The 14,106-nt window shown below is 41.0% G+C and overlaps 1 protein-coding gene across 1 annotated transcript in view; it reads left to right on the plus strand.

Moving 5' to 3' along the window:
• The first annotated feature begins 421 nt into the window (after positions 1–421).
• CDC42SE1 (CDC42 small effector 1) overlaps positions 422–14,106 on the plus strand; it is a 62,301-nt gene continuing 48,616 nt past the window's right edge. The window contains exon 1 of the mRNA XM_069728761.1: positions 422–585. The gene's annotated coding sequence lies outside the window, so the exon portion shown is untranslated. The remainder of the gene's footprint in view (positions 586–14,106) is intronic.

The raw sequence follows: 14,106 nt of genomic DNA on the forward strand, positions 1-14,106 counted from the left end.
AGACTTTGCCTCAATAGATGCCCTCTACTTGTGATTACTAGGTCCATATCTATGCCTTTGTAAGCATCCTGCTAGTCACCTTGTATACCATGAGAATGCCGTTGGTATACTTTTAGGTATATACTTTATTTATTTTTTTACCTGTGCGGGAGGGTAAAAGTAAGGGTGCTTTCAGGACGAAAGAGCGTGGTAACAGCGATATTGTATCCATATTTCATCCTATAATCTTTAAATTGTCCATTGTCCTTCTGTGTTATGTCATCCTAGATAAGTAACCACTATTGTGTGAGTCTCTTCTTCTCCCTCCACCCTGGGGAAGTAAGTTTCTCAGCATTGGGAAAGAGTTTGACGCTTGTAGCCACCTCCCTCCCCCTCTTTCTTCGCCTTGCACTTTCCATCTCGTCCACTGCGAGTGCTCTGTGAGATTCTGAACAAACACAGTGGAGAGCAGAAGCATTTCCTTATTCTCACACAGGAACCACACCTCACTGGAGACCTCAACTTCACAGAAACTTTACACCAGCTGCCCAGAAGACCAGAAAAGCCAACCTGTGACTTAGAGTTTGGCAGGGTCACCGACACCAGGTAATAATGGGTTCTGCGGGTCCCCACACTAGCTGAATCTCTTTACAATTCTCTATCCAACACATGATCTTTAATCTTAAAACAGTCTTCATCTAAACATGTATCTGCAAACTTTATATAATTCTGTAAAATATTGCTGCATTTTTTTTCTTTTTGTGTTGAAATCAAAAGTAGGATTATGTTATTTCTGGAGTTGCTCCAGTGCTGTGTGGAAATTTCCTTTGAGATGAAAAGATTCATAGATTACGGAATAATGTAGGTTGCTCCTGGGAAAACAAATTACGGAGGTTAACCCCTTGACTACGGATGAGGTTTCATTCTGCTTGGGTCAGTTGCGGCCTTGATCGTGGATGTTCAGCTTAGTTATTTGCCTCTACTCTTTAGGATGGCTCCATGTTACTACCAAAGTCTTGCTCTCTGTACATTGTGATATGATTGACATTCTTTTGGGTCGTGATCATGCCGGCTTAGTTCTTTGGCTTGTCTACTATAATCGTAAAGCTCGAGCTGCTTCAATGGTGGAACAACACAAACCATTTTGAACCAACTTTTAAGCTTTAGACATCAAGGTGAAGCCCCGATCACACAACTCCTGTGATATTTTGTTCAATCCTTTGATAATATTCTCGGATATATCAAGAACTTTTTTCTGCCCTAAGTGAAGATCAATACAATAGACTTTTTTTATGTACTACACAGGAAATTATTATTGACCTGCTTGCTAAATGTTTCAGCCATAGTGATTACCATTGGTCAATATGTAATGAATTTAAGATAATCTTGTGGTGCAACCGGAAGTCTACCTTAACCATGAATTCGAACCCTTGTGTAGCAGTTACCAATAATTGTACTGGTTGGGCCTGTGGTCCTCCAGACCCTTTGAGATCCTGTCTCCATCTCTCTCCCATTCTCATTACGAATTATAAAGCACAGTGTTTCCATATGTGATTTACTAGGTCAGCAAGGAATTAAAAATTCTAATATGGCCCATGGGGAAGGCCCAGACCTTCAATGCTCTGCATCTTTCAGGAGCACTTGAAATACTTCAGGACAACCTAAACAACAGGAAGGAATCCTATTTTTATTTTACTTCCAAAAAAGATGAAAATGGTAGAGACATTGTTTAAAAAAAGAGTTGAGCCTTGAAGCTTTGCAACATGATGATGGTTGGATAGTCCACAATCCTGGTGTGTAGTGATCTCTATGTTGGAGGGAAAGTGACAACTAAGGCTACTTTCACACTAGCATTTCTGCAATCCGTCACAATGCGTCGTTTTGCAGAAAAAACGCATCCTGCAAAAGTGCTTGCAGGATGCGTTTTTTTCCCCATAGACTTGTATTGACGACGCATTTGCGACGGATTGCCACACGTCGCATCCGTCGAGCGACGGATGCGTCGTGCTTTGGCGGACCGTCGGGAGAAAAAACGCTACATGTAACGTTTTTTGCTCCTGACGGACCGCTTTTTCCGACCGCGCATGCGCGGCCGGAACTCCGCCCCCACCTCCCCGCACCTTACAATGGGGCAGTGGATGCGCCGGAGAAATGCATCCGCTGCCTTCATTGTGCAATGCGTTAAACACTAGCGTCGGAATCTCTCCCCGACGCATTGCGACGGGGAGATTCCGACGCTAGTGTGAAAGAAGCCTAATTGTAAGAGGTTATTGGTCTTTATTTTACACTCTCCCCTTCCTTAACTCTTTATATAAGGTGAGTTATATAACCTGAGTATAGGCTCTTGTAAGCCAGTCATGATGGAGGGTTCTAGGTGTGTCCATTATCCATGACTCAGGATAAAAGGGAAAGGGACACTGTGCAGCATGAACAAGGTATATCATGTTTTATCAGGCAGGTAAGTGAAATGACGCCGCGATGAAGGTCAAGTTTCAAGCCATGAGAATTGCAGTCTATAGGGGAAAATTAAATGGGTGCTCCGGGATTAAGTAAATGGGGCAAACAATAGCTGATAACACGAGTTGCTGTGATTTCCTAAAATACTGAGTGTTACATTTGTTTGTCCCCACTATCCATTCTATGCATGCAAACAAAAATTTCCCAACCCACACCTCCTGAGCGTGACAAAGTGGCTCATTTTAATCCATTTTTTAAGATGTTAGGGATGTCATTTTTCCCATATCTGCTATGTCCAGGGGTACCCATTTAATATGATTTCATACAATCATGTATTGAAACAAAAAACATAAGCTCTGTTTGCCTAGAGCCCATGAGGTTTAGATGGGGGTGGGGTTTGGCCATGGACAGTGCAACTATATTTTAACCCCTGTGACATATTCCAGGATATATTAGTAGTACAAAACTAATTCTATATTTAATCTGTCTACAAAATTTACCTTGTACATAGTGACAGTGTTATAATAGTTATATTCTTGTACATAAGGGCAGTATTATAGTAGTTATATTCCTGTCCATAAAGAGCGGTAATATAGTAGTAATATTCTTGTCCATAGGGACAGTATTATAGTAGTTATAGTCTTGTACATAAGGGCAGTATTATAGTAGTTATATTCTTGTACATAGGTGGCAGTATTATAGTAGTTATATTCATGTACATGGGGCAGTATAATAGTAGTTATATTATTGTACACAGAGAGCAGCATTATAGTAGTTATATTCTTGTACATAGGTGGCAGAATTATAGTAGTTATAATTTTGTACATGGGGCAGTATTATAGTGTTTATATTGTACATAGGGAGCAGTATTACAGTAGTTATATTCATGTACACGGGGCAGTATTACAGTAGTTACATTCTTGTACATAGGGGCAGTATTATAGTAGTTATATTCTTGTAGATAGTAGCAGTATTATCATAGATATATTCTTGTACATAAGGGCAGTATTATAGTAGTTATATTCTTGTACATAAGAGGCAGTATTACAGTAGTTATATTCTTGTACATAGGGGCAGTATTATAGTAGTTATATTCCTGTCCATGGAGAGCAGTAATATAGTAGTTATATTCATGTACATGGGGCAGTATTATAGTAGTTATATTCTTGTACATAGGAGCAGTATTATAGTAGCTATATTCTTGTACATAGAGGGCAGTATTATAGTAGTTATATTCTTGTACATAGGAGCAGTATTATAGTAGTTAAATTCTTGTACATAGAGGACAGTATTATAGCAGTTATATTTTTGTACATAGGAGCAGTATTATAGTAGTTATATTCTTGTCCATAGGAGTAGTATTATATTTATAGTAGTTATATTCTTGTACATAGGAGCAGTATTATAGTTGTTATATTCTTGTACATAGAGGGCCATATTATAGTAGTTATATTTTTGTACATGGGGTAGTATTATAGTAGTTATATTCGTGTACATAGGAGCAAAATTATAGCAGTTATATTCATGTACATAGGAGCAGTATTATAGTAGTTATATTCTTTTACATAGGGACAGTATTATAGTAGTTATATTCTTGTACATAGGGGCAGTGTTATAGTAGTTATATTCTTGTACATAGGGGCAGTGTTATAGTAAGTATATTCTTGTACATAGGGGCAGTATTATAGTAGTTATATTCTTGTGCATAGGAGCTGTACTATAGTAGTGATATTCTTGTACATAGGAGCAGTATTATAGTAGTTATATTCTTGTACATAGGAGCAGTATTATAGTAGTTATATTCTTGTTCATAGGAGCAGTATTATAGTAGTTATATTCTTGACCATAGGAGTAGTATTATAGTAGTTACATTCTTGTACATAGGAGCAGTATTATAGTTTTTATATTCTTGTACATAGAGGGCAGTATTATAGTAATTATATTTTTGTACATTGGGCAGTATTATAGTAGTTACAGTTATATGAAAAAGTTTGGGCACCACTATTAATCTTAAGCTTAATGTTTTATAAAAATTGTTTTTTTTTGCAACAGCTATTTCAGTTTCATATATCTAATAACTGTTGGACACAGTAATGTTTCTGCCTTGAAATGAGGTTTATTGTACTAACAGAAAATGTGCAATCTGCATTCAAACAAAATTTGACAGGTGCATAAGTATGGGCACCCTTATCATTTTCTTGTTTTAAATACTCCTACCTACTTTTTACTGACTTACTAAAGCACTTTTTTTGGTTTTCTAACCTCATTGAGCTTTGACCTTCATAGCCAGGTGTATGCAATCATGAGAAAATCTACTTAAAGTGGCCACTTGCAAGTTGTTCTCCTGTTTGAATCTCCTCTGAAGAGTGGCATCATGGGCTCCTCAAAACAGCTGTCTAATGATCTGAAAACAAAGATTATTCAACATAGTTGTTCAGGGGAAGGATACAAAAAGCTGTCTCAGAGATTTAACCTGTCAATTTCCACTGTGAGGAACATAGTAAGGAAATGGAAGAACACAGGCACAGTTCTTGTTAAGGCCAGAAGTGGCAGGCCAAGAAAAACATCAGAAAGGCAGAGAAGAAGAATGGTGAGATCAGTCAAGGACAATCCTCAGACCACCTCCAGAGAGCTGCAGCATCAACTTGCTGCAGATGGTGTCACTGTGCATCGGTCAACTATACAACGCACTTTGCACAAGGAGAAGCTGTATGGGAGAATGATGCGAAAGAAGTCCTTTCTGCAAGCACGCCACAAACAGAGTCGGCTGAGGTATGCAAAAGCACATTTGGAGAAGCCAATTTCTTTTTGGAAGAAGGTCCTGTGGACTGATGAACCCAAGATAATATAATAATAATAATTTTTATTTATATAGCGCCAACATATTCCGCAGCGCTTTACAAATTATAGAGGGGACTTGTACAGACAATAGACATTACAGATTGAGTTGTTTGGTCATACAAAAAGGCGTTATGCATGGCGGCCAAAAAACACAGCATTCCAAGAAAAACACTTGCTACCCACAGTAAAATTTGGTGGAGGTTCCATCATGCTTTGGGGCTGTGTGGCCAATGCCAGCATCGGGAATCTTGTTAAAGTTGAGGGACGCATGGATTCCTCTCAGTATCAGCAGACTCTTGGCAATAATGTTCATGAATCAGTGACAAAGTGGAAGTTACGCAGGGGATGGATCTTTCAGCAAGACAATGATCCAAAACACCGCTCCAAATCTACTTAGGCATTCATGCAGAGGAACAATTACACTGTTCTGGAATGGCCATCCCAGTCCCCAGACCTGAATATCATTGAACATCTGTGGGATCATTTGAAGAGGGCTGTCCATGCTCGGCGACCATCAAACTTAACTGAACTGGAATTGTTTTGTAAAGAGGAATGGTCAAAAATACCTTCATCCAGGATCCAGGAACTCATTAAAAGCTACAGGAAGCGACCAGAGGCTGTTATTTTTGCAAAAGAAGGATCTACTAAATATTAATGTCGCTTTTCTGGTGGGGTGCCCATACTTATGCACCTGTCAAATTTTGTTTGAATGCAGATTGCACATTTTCTGTTAGTACAATAAACCTCATTTCAAGGCAGAAACACTACTGTGTCCAACAGTTATTAGATATATGAAACTGAAATAGCTGTTGCAAAAAAAAACAATTTTTATAAAACATTAAGCTTAATAGGGGTGCCCAAACTTTTTCATATAACTGTATATTCGTGGACATAGAGGGCAGTATTATAGTAGTGATATTCTTGTACATAGGAGCAGTATTATAGTAGTTATATTTTTGTACAATGGGGAAGTATTATAGTAGTTATATTCTTGTCCATAGGGGCAGTATTATAGTAGTTATATTCTTGTACATATAGGGAAGTATTATAGTAGTTATATTCTTGTACATAGGAGCAGTATTATAGTTTTTGTAGTCTTGTTCATAGGAGCAGTATCATAATAGTTATATTCTTGTACATAGGGACAGTATTATAGTAGTTATAGTTTTGAACATTGGGGCAGTATTATAGTAGTTATATTCATGTACATAGGAGCAGTATTATAGTAGTTATATTCTTGTACATAGAGGACAGTATTATAGTAGTGATATCCTTGTACATAGGGACAATATTATAGTAGTTATATTCTTGTACATAGTGGAAGTATTATAGTAGGTATATTCTTGTACATAGGAGCAGTATTATAGTAGTTATATTCTTGTACATAGGAGCAGTATTATAGTAATTATATTCTTGTACATAGTGGAAGTATTATAGTAGTTATATTCTTGTACATAGGAGCAGTATTATAGTAGTTACATTCTTGTACATAGGGGCAGTGTTATAGTAGTTATGTTTTTGTACATAGGGGCGGTATTATCATTTAGTGTATTCTTGTACATAGAGGGCAGTATTATAGTAGTTATATTTTTGTACATAGGAACAGTATTATAGTAGTTATATTCTTGTACTTAGGGGCAGTATTATAGGAGTTATATTCTTGTACGTAGGGGCAGTATAATAGTAATTATATTTTTGTATATAGGGGCAGTGTTATAGTAGTTATACTCTTCTATATAAGGGACAATATGTTTGTTCAGTAAGATCCAATAGAAACATGAAAAATTGTCTAATTTGTGAGTTTTCAATAAGGAGAAAAGCAGAAGCTGCAGGGAGACTCCTCTGCCAGCAGTTTATCTTCTCTATAAGCAAAGGGATTGGAGGTTGGCATTACAAATGCAACTGCCAGGTCCTTCTTTACCTTTTAGTATGGTAAATAGTCTTAACAAGTGAAATCTTTTTTTGATCCAAAAATGTTGTCAGCATAGTTGTCACATCCCTTCTCTTCTCCTGTAATATGATTAGCATGACACTCTGAATACAAAGGGGGTTGGTGTCCTTTATACGATTTGTGACCAGTATATAAAAAGCATATTTAGTGAATCCTGTTTCCAGCTATGTTAGCTGACGTAGTGACAGAGGGGGGCTCTCCGATTCCTCTCACGCACACTCCAGTCCATGCTCCTCATGCCTCAGCTGTGTCTGCACAAAAGTTCCATAGAACCGCAGACAGACTGGGTACTATCGCTGACGTGATCCCACTGTCAACTAGCAGAAGTGGGTTCTGTGGAATGCTCACTCTGTGAAATGTGCATCTAGTGATGTGCAAACTGTGGCTGGGGAACCTGTGTGATACTGTCTGCTAAGTATGTATCTAATCCTATCAGTGTGTGTGCACACGCTGCGGATTTTGCTGCGGATCCGCAGCGTTTCCGCAGCTGCGGATCCGCAGCGGTTTCCCATGAGTTTACAGTACCAGGTTAACCTATGGGAAACGAAATCCGCAGTGGACATGCTGCGGAAAAAAACGCGCGGAAACGCAGCGGTTTACATTCCGCAGCATGTCAATTCTTTGTGCGGATTCTGCTGTGGTTTTACACCTGCTCCAATAGAAAACTGCAGGTGTAAAGCTGCAGCGGAATCCGCAGTAGAAACCACGATAAATCTGCAGGAAAAACCGCAGCGGTTTTGCACTGCGGTTTTTCCAAATCCGCTGCGGAAAAATCCGCAGTCCTCCAGAATACGTGTGCACATACCCTCATGTGTGATACAGTCTGCTGAGCTGTGTATCTAATCCTGTCCTGTGTGATACTGTCTGCTGAGCTCGCTGTGTATTCTTTTTGTTGTGATACTTTCTCGGTCCAGTCCAGACCTGTGACCTCTTGTTCTGTGCAGTGCATGCTGGGTATATCAAATTGCACTTTCTGCCCGGCTCGTACTCATACTTGGCCTTTCTTCCTAGCGTCCTCTACAGACCTGCATCTTCCATTGTGTCCTCGAAGAACATTATACAGTAACTGGTTGTAAAAAGTAAAAAACCCTTTGTTTCCTCACATCGCTCCACTTGTTTTGTTCAAAGAACAGGAAGTGATTTGCAGCATCTCGTTTGTTTTACTCATCCCCCCGCCCCCACCACTGCTCCTGTATAACACACCCTGGGTGTTGTAACCGGCTGGGGACGACGTCAGCTCTTAAACACTATATATCCCACACAGAGAAATCCTCTGACTTGAGGAAAGAAGTGATACGGCAATAGATAGGGTCAGGAAGAAAGTCACAAATTTTGTAATCAAGGACTGTATTCACCCTGTGTAACAAAATCTGGATGTTTGTAAGGGGGTGTCACTGTCCTCTTGGTACTTTTAGGGGGCTCCCAGAAGGACAGGAGGGTTCCCGAACTTCATATCCTCATTGAGCGGCGCTCTGTTGCTTTTGCCTATTAGAATGTTGGTAAATGTTTACCTACATTCTAACAGGCAGAAGTGGAACATTTTGGCCACACCCTGGACTGTCTGTAGAAAACGGAAACGCCCACTTTTGTGCAAAGTTTTTCTAAGTCGTATCACGTTTGTTTTCTTGGTCCGACTGCCTTATTGAGGTTGTTGGCAAACATGCCAAAGCAATGTGCAGACCCAGGAAATATCGCATCTTCCTGGACTGTGATGTAATAATGACTGGTACTTTGGTGTGGTTGGGTGGAATCAGGCTTTAGGCGTAAAACACTATGTAATATGCAGCAGTGAATTTTACAGAGATTACCAGTCCTCTCATGACTATGCTTTATTGCCATTTTGGAAACCTCTCAGATTTAAAGTCCTCATAGTAGGTATTTCATCGTACAAGCATTCTAATAAACTAAGTGAGGGCGAATGTTATAATACATACTAAGCAGCTTCCTAGATTGTCATGCATGTCCCTCCCCATTGTGAGCGTGCATAGCCAATCTGCTGAATTAAGAAGAGTCACATGACACATTTCAAATCAGCACTGCCTCTAAGATTCAGCTGGAGGGCTTAATCTACTCAGGGGTGGAGCTTACTTCTTCCGATGCCCTAATTGGTGCTTAGGGGAAACTGGTGGATGTACGTGTTCAGTTTTGATAAAGTCGTGTCATATTCTGAAAAGTCTTGTTCTAATGGCCAGTTCCTTTTAATTGATGTCTATGACAGTTACTTAAAGGATCTGGATTGACATTAGGTGTGAGGATAGTCAGAAATTTTCAGACTCATATTTATACCGCCAGACGTCAGATGTAACCATCTGGATGCATGGATTGTCCCCATGATGTCCAAGTTATGTGTAGTCATCTCATTAATGATCTGAATATCAGCGGAAAATCACACTTTATGACCATAGAGGACTGAAGTTTTGTCCACAGCTGCAGTGACTCTCACATTGGCCAAGTGCTCACTGGGAAGATTAACACTGGGGTAATGCACGACCCTGTGATTGCTGGCCTATGATCTAAGGATGTCTATGAAAACTCCTGTGTGGTGGAAAGCATTATACTGCTAAATGGTGCCAAATAGCAATCAAAGAAAAGTGCCTTACTGTGCCTAAGTAATAGTGCCATAAAATGTCCAAGTAATAGCAGCTTACAATGTACAAGTAATAGTGCCATACGGTGTCTAAGTAATAGTGCCAGATAGAATCAAAGTAACAATTACAATGTACAAGTAATAGTGCCATACAGTGTCCATGTAACAGCACCATATAATGCGCAAGTAATGGCACCATACAATACCCAAGTAATAGCACCATTATAATAGTACTATACAGTGCCCAAGTAATACTATCATAAAGTGTCCAAGTAATAATGTCATACAGTGTCCAAATAATAGTGTCATACAGGGTCCAAGTAATAGTACCATACAGCACCACAGTAATAATGCCATACAGTGTTCAAGCAATAGTGCCGTACAGAATCTAAGTAATAGTGCCATACAGTGTTCAAATAATGCAAAACAGTGCACAAGTAATAGTGCCATGCAGTGTCCAAGTAAAGTGATAGTCAAAATATTAGTCATACAGTGTCCAATTAATACAGCTATACAGAGCCCAAATAATAATGTCATACATTCTTCAAGTAATAATGCCATACAGAGTCCAAATATTAGTGTCATACAGTGTCCAATTAATACAGCTAGACAGAGTCCAAGTAAGGCCAGGATCACACATACGCGAGATACGGCCGAGTCTCGCAGGTGAAATCCCCCGACACTTGGGAGTGGAGCGTGCAGCTCCATGTATTGCTGTGCGGCTGCACGCTCCGCTCCGGAGTGCCGGCACCAGAGGAGGGATTTCACCTGCGAGACTCGGCCGTATCTCGTGTATGTGTGATCCCGGCCTAATAGTGCCATACTGTGTTTAAATAATTATGCTATACAGTGGCCAATTAGTAGTGTCATAGAGTGCCTAAATAATAATGCCATACAGTGCCCAAGTAATAATGCCATTCAGTGCACACTTAATAGTGCCATATAGTGTCTAAGTAATAGTGCCATACAGTTTCCAAGTAATAGTGCCATACAGTGCCCAAGTAATAATGCCGTAAAGTGGACAAGTAATAGTGCCATACAGTGTCCAAGTAATAGTGCCATATAGAGTCCAAATATTAGTGTCATACAGTGTTCAACTAATACAGCTATACAGTCCAAGTAATAGTGCCATACAGAGGCCAATTAGTAGTGTCATAGAGTGCCTAGGTAATAATGCCATACATTGCTAAAGTATTAGCACTACAAAGTTCCAAATAGTGGCAAGTAACCAAGTAATAATGGCATACATTGTCCAAGTAATATTGCCATACAATGCCCAAGTAATATTGCCATACAATGCCCAAGTAATAATGTCATACAATGCCCAAGTAATAGTGCCATAAAGTGTCCAAGTAAACCGATTGACAAAAAAAAATCTGCAGCACCGAGACAGGTATGGCAGACTGCCAAGATGGGCATCATTCTTCCATCGTACATCAAGTTCTCAGTGTGTTGTATAATGCATCCATATTTAGAACATGAATGCCACATTCCCACACTGTGGGCACAGGTTCCTGCCTGGCTCTGCTCTTACAGACAAGCTGTGTTTTGTGCCCACCATGGAGGTGTATGGCCAGAGGTCTGGGCTTGTTCTGATGCTTCAGTCACACAGAGACGCCGAATATAGCTGTGCACTGAGACGTCGTGTCTATTGGGGAAAAAGCTTATTTACTGCGGGCAGAGGCGGGTGACTCAGCTCTGTAATTATTACATCTGCTTCCAGATCTGTACACGAGGTCATTTTTATATCTGCAGTGCTCACCATTAGGCCCTGAACCTTTTTTTGTAGACCCAGGGTAGATGACTGACTAACGGGTGCCAAAATTTTGCAACCCCCTCAATCTCAATGCAGATATACACGTAAGGGTCTGTGGATATCTTACAACCCCCTACGGCTTACAATAAAGGGGTATTGGAGTGAAATGTTTGTGTCACCCTCTGGATAGTTGAGACAGTTCTTTGATCTAGTTCTGAAATGAGGATAGTCTGTTTTTATTATTCCATACTGGAGCGCAAACTGGGCACCCAGCACCCACAAGGCACCTTTCTTTTGTGATTATAAAAGAGAATTGGCATTCACCATTATATTAACCCAGGTAGCAAAAGAAAAAAGCAGGATGCACTCACCAATCTTCAAAGTAGCGAATTTTATTGAGTCTTCACAATTAAAACTTCATGGCCGGGGGAGAAGAAAAGGAGCTCGTGCGAGCAGGGGAGACGACAGCCGTTTCGCGCGGTCCTTGCGCTTCAACGGGTCTGCAGATGCAGATTTTTTTTTGTCAGTGGGACTAATTTATGTACCTTTTATAAGTGGGGGGTTAACCCCTTAGTGACAGGGCCAAATTTTTAAAATCTGACCATCGTCACTTTATGTAGTAACTAGATGGTGGCCCGATTCTAACGCATCGGGTATTCTAGAATATGCATGTCCGCGTAGTATATTGCTCAGCACAGAGCCACGTAATATATTCCCAGCCACATAGTATATTGCCCAGCCACATAGTATATTGCCCAGCCACATAGTATATTGCCCAGCTACATAGTATATTGCACAGCCCACGTAGTATATTGCCCAGTCACGTAGTATATTGCCCAGTCACGTAGTATATTGCCCAGCCACATAGTATATTGCCCAGCCACATAGTATATTGCACAGCCCACGTAGTATATTGCCCAGTCACGTAGTATATTGCCCAGTCACGTAGTATATTGCCCAGCCACGTACTATATTGCCCAGTCACTTGGTATATTGCCCAGTCACGTAGTATATTGCCCAGCCACTTGGTATATTGCCCAGTCACTTGGTATATTGCCCAGCCACGTAGTATATTGCCCAGCCACGTAGTATATTGCCCAGCCACGTAGTATATTGCCCAGCCACTTAGTATATTGCCCAGCCACTTGGTATATTGCCCAATCACTTGGTATATTGCCCAGTCACGTAGTATATTGCGCAGCCACCTAGTATATTGCCCAGTCACGTAGTATATTGCCCAGCGACGTAGTATATTGCCCAGTCACGTAGTATATTGGCCAGCGACGTAGTATATTGCCCAGCCACATAGTATATTGCCCAGCCACATAGCATATTGCCCAGCCACGTAGTATATAGCAGAGCCACATAGTATGTTGCCCAGCACAGAGCCACGTAGTATATTGCCCAGCCATGTAGTATATTGCCCAGTCACGTAGTATATTGCCCAGCGACGTAGTATATTGCCCACTCACGTAGTATATTGCCCAGGGACGTAGTATATTGCCCAGTCACGTAGTATATTGGCCAGCGACGTAGTATATTGCCCAGCCACGTAGTATATTGCCCAGCCACATAGTATATTGCCCAGCCACATAGTATATTGCCCAGCCACATAGTATATTGCCCAGCCACATAGTATATTGCCCAGCCACATAGTATATTGCCCAGCCACATAGTATATTGCCCAGCCACATAGTATATAGCAGAGCCACGTAGTATATTGCCCAGGCACGTAGTATATTGCCCAGCACAGAGCCATGTAGTATAGAGACTTAAAAAAAAATAAACATATACTCACCTTCCGAAGGCCCGATGGAAGTCCTGCTATACTCACCCTCCGCCGCCTTTGCCGCTCCTCGCCACGCTCCATTGCAAGCGGCAGCTTCCGGTGGTCCCAGGGCTGGTGTGAGCAGGACCTATGATGATGTCGCGGTCACATGACCGTGACGTCACGGCAGGTCCTTGTCGCACACCAGCCCTGGGACCGGAAGCTGCCGCTTGCAATGGAGCGGTCCCGGGAGCGTGGCGAGGAGCGAGAAAGGCGGCGGAGGGTGAGTATAGCAGGTTTTTTGTTTTTTTTTATTATTTTTAACATGACCTATTTTTACTATTGATGCTGCATAGGCAGCATCAATAGTAAATAGTTGGGGACACACAGGGTTAATAGCAGCGGTAACGGAGTGCGTTACACCGCGGGCCGTTACCGCTGCCATTAACCCTGTGTGAGCGGTGAGTGGAGGGGATTACGGAGCGGGCGCCGGGCAGTGAGTGCAGGGGAGTAGGGGAGGGACTAATCGGACTGTGGCCGTCGCTGATTGGTCGCGGCAGCCATGACAGGCAGCTGCCGAGACCAATCAGCGAACGAATAACCGTGACAGAAGGACAGACAGACGGAAGTGACCCTTAGACAATTATATATATAGATAACTCTGGAATGCTTCAACAAATCGCAGTGATTTTGAGACTGTTTTTTTTCGTGACATATTATACTTTATGATAGTGGTAAATTTAGGTCAATATGTTTTAAGTTTATTT

The sequence above is a fragment of the Ranitomeya imitator genome, chromosome 1 (assembly GCF_032444005.1).
Source record: "Ranitomeya imitator isolate aRanImi1 chromosome 1, aRanImi1.pri, whole genome shotgun sequence".
Taxonomy (NCBI): domain Eukaryota; kingdom Metazoa; phylum Chordata; class Amphibia; order Anura; family Dendrobatidae; genus Ranitomeya; species Ranitomeya imitator.